The sequence below is a fragment of the Schistocerca gregaria genome, chromosome 5 (genome assembly GCF_023897955.1).
Source record: "Schistocerca gregaria isolate iqSchGreg1 chromosome 5, iqSchGreg1.2, whole genome shotgun sequence".
Taxonomy (NCBI): Eukaryota; Metazoa; Arthropoda; class Insecta; order Orthoptera; family Acrididae; genus Schistocerca; species Schistocerca gregaria.
Genome location: NC_064924.1, coordinates 294,419,404 through 294,422,543, shown reverse-complemented (window position 1 = coordinate 294,422,543; position 3,140 = coordinate 294,419,404). Strand labels below are relative to the sequence as shown.

The 3,140-nt window shown below is 42.2% G+C and overlaps 1 non-coding gene across 1 annotated transcript; it reads right to left on the bottom strand.

The window, feature by feature from the left end:
* Positions 1–2,486: 2,486 nt before the first annotated feature.
* Positions 2,487–2,570, bottom strand: Trnay-gua (transfer RNA tyrosine (anticodon GUA)). Its single transcript is given in 2 exon segments — positions 2,487–2,521; positions 2,531–2,570. It is a non-coding gene; the product is annotated as a tRNA-Tyr (tRNA).
* Between the last annotated feature and the right edge of the window lie 570 nt (positions 2,571–3,140).

Genomic DNA, 3,140 nt, shown 5'->3' with positions numbered 1-3,140 from the left:
GGTTAGTTAGGTTTAAGTAGTTCTAAGTTCTAGGGGACTGATGACCTCAGATGTTAAGTCCCATAGTGCTCAGAGCCATTTTTGAACCCTTACGTATGTTTCTGTGTTCCATGTCTGGATGCACGTAGATGTTTCTACGTAGTTTGTTTACTTTTTGGACACGCTAATTTCAGTTATTCCGTGGCTCTGCAACTGCCATAAGTGTGTGTGGTTGTCCTTCATATATTACTCAGGCTTTAAATCTCTGAATGAATACATGTAACGGGATACGTTTTTTAAGTAGGCTGTTTAGGTTTTTTTATTGTAACGCCACATAGCGCTCTGTATGAAAAATCACTGGTTGTGCTGTGTGCAGTCAGTGGCTTGTTGGCATTGTTGTAATATTCGCCATTGTAGTGTTGGGCGGCTGGATGTTAACAGCGCGTAGCGTTGTGCAGTAGGAGGTGAGCAGCCAGCAGTGGTGGACGTGGGGAGAGAGATGGCGGAGTTCTGAAATTTGTAAGAATGGATGTCATGAACTGATATATATATTATGACTATTAAGGTAAATACATTGTTTGTTCTGTATCAAAATTTTTCATTTGCTAACTATGCCTATCAGTAGTTAGTGCCTTCCGTAGTTTGAATCTTATAGTTAGATGGAAGTAGTGGCGCTCGCTGTATTGCAGTAATTCGAGTAACGAAGATTTTTGTGAGGTAAGTGATTTGTGAAACGTATAGGTTCTCTTGTAGGGATTACTAAAAGTCAGATCGCGTTGCGCTAAAAAAAAAAAAAATAAATAAAAAAAAAATTGGGTGTCAATTTAAGCATAGTCATGTATTAGTTTTTCTAAGGGGACGTTTCAGTTTATATGAGTTAGTTCTAACACTCTTTATCCCATTTTATACATTGAAATACTTATTTATGGTCCATTTCTCAGACATTATTTTCGGAACGGTTCCATAACAGGTAAGCGTTTTCCACCAAATTGCTCAAGTGTTTCTTCAAATGGAACATTGAAATTTCAAACTGTCCTAATTCCAGGACCTGCGTAAATGGTACTCACCTTACTGACCTTCCCCTTTGTATGCACATAATCGGCAGATCCTTGGTTGCTAACATAATTCTAGCACAGGTTTCGTCATCACATGTTGTAACGTATATGGCGTTTCCCACAAAGTCGCACTGAAAACCTAGATTTCATTAGCAAGCAAATCTGTCTTCGTAGTGAAGCCACTCATCTAATTCGAATATCTTAGGACGTTCCAAAAATATGAGAAAGCAATCTACAAGGTTGATTTGCGAATATTGGATCCCATGGTCGTATCAGTCATTGCACTCATAATAACTGTTCCTCTTGATACAAACTCTGCTGGTGAGCGCGCTGCGGAACTCGTAACGGCCGTGGCTACGATGGAACTTACAGAGACATGGTCATTCTTTAATTCACAATGTGTAAGCCCATTATCTCATCTCCATTTATAGAATGACATGATTTTGATGTAGAAACACTTTGGTGTGTTTTACATATTCACCTCCTATTCCATCTACTGCGGAGTCCGCGTTTGAAGGTTCTGCCAAATTCTATTTCATTACTTTGTGGCAGGTTGCCATTCCTGATTCTACAGTCGTCAACGAAATCTCAGGAAGGGAAGGCATATGCTTCATCTGTTTGTAAATCGTTAAACTTCGTTTCGCGTTTATCGTATTCTACACGTTTCTGTATTATACTGAAGAGCCAAAGGAACTGGTACACCTGCTTAATATCGTGTAGAGCCCCCGCGGGCACACAGAAGTGCCGCAACATGACGTGTCATGGACTTGACAAAACTCTGAAATGGAGCTGGGAGGAATTGACACCATGAGTGCTGCAGGGCCGTCCATAAACCCGTAAGAGTACGAGGGGGTGAAGGTCTCTTCTGGAGAGCACGTGACAAGGCATCCCAGATATGTTCAATAATGTCCATGTCTGGGGAATGTAGTGGCCAGAGGAAGTATTTAAACTCATAAGAGTGTTTCTGGAACCACTCTGAAGCAATTCTGGACGTGTGGGGTGTCACATTGTCCTGCTGGAATTGCCCTAGACCGTCCAAATGCACAATGGACACGGCAACATCTTTCCAAATGAACAGTCCAATTTCGGAGTTGAAGGCTCACTCGTGTACGCTTGCTGATACACGATACAAAGCTTTACGCCTCGGATGGGTCCTTCAACGTTGCCGTCCGCGGCGCCGTATTCCGCCAGTTTACATACCTATGTATTTGAATACGCGTGCCTATATCAGTTCCTTTGGCGCTTCAGTGTATATTCTCCTAGGCGGAACTTGCGGACTACTACAGCATTTGGCTAATCGAAGGTGGGAACCAACCTAAACCTACACGTCAGTTAAAATAAATTAGGTTCAAATGGTTCTGATCACTATGGGACTTAACTTCTAAGGTCATCAGTCCCCTAGAACTTAGAACTACTTAAACCTAACTAACCTAAGGACCTCACACACATCCATGCCGGAGGCAGGATTCGAACCTGCGACCGTAGCGGTCGCGCGGTTACAGACTGCAACGCCTAGAACCACTCGGCCACTCCGGCCGGCTAAAATGAATTTGTCACGAGTCATGAACCCACTTTTTATTTTTGAAAAACCTCCAGTTATAAATATCAAATGGAAAATAATTTTCATGCAGACTTTGCCTATTTGTGTAGTGTGTAAAATGAGATCCTGTATGCTACACAGATCTGTAAGGCATTCAAAGTGTTCGTTGTCCAAATGTTTGTGAATTGCTAAGGGGCCAAACAGCTGCGGTCATCGTTCTGTAGACTTACACACTACTTAAACTGACTTATCTTAAGAATAATATACACACCCATGCCCGAGTGAGGGCTCAAACCTCTGGCGCCCAATCCGTGACATGGCGCCTCTAACCGAGCGGCCACTCCACGCGGTTGTAAGGCATTCCTATATGACAAACCAATAAATTAAGAATCTCTATAAATTTACCATCTTGCACAGGTGTTGGTACTCGTAGATTTATCTGGCAGTTGGCTGTTAGTCCTGACAACTCAGATAATAATAATGAATTTCCAAGACAAATCACGGCAAATTTCAGACTATCACAGTAGCGTGGGAAGGATAGAGAGTCGATCAGATTATTGGCATCA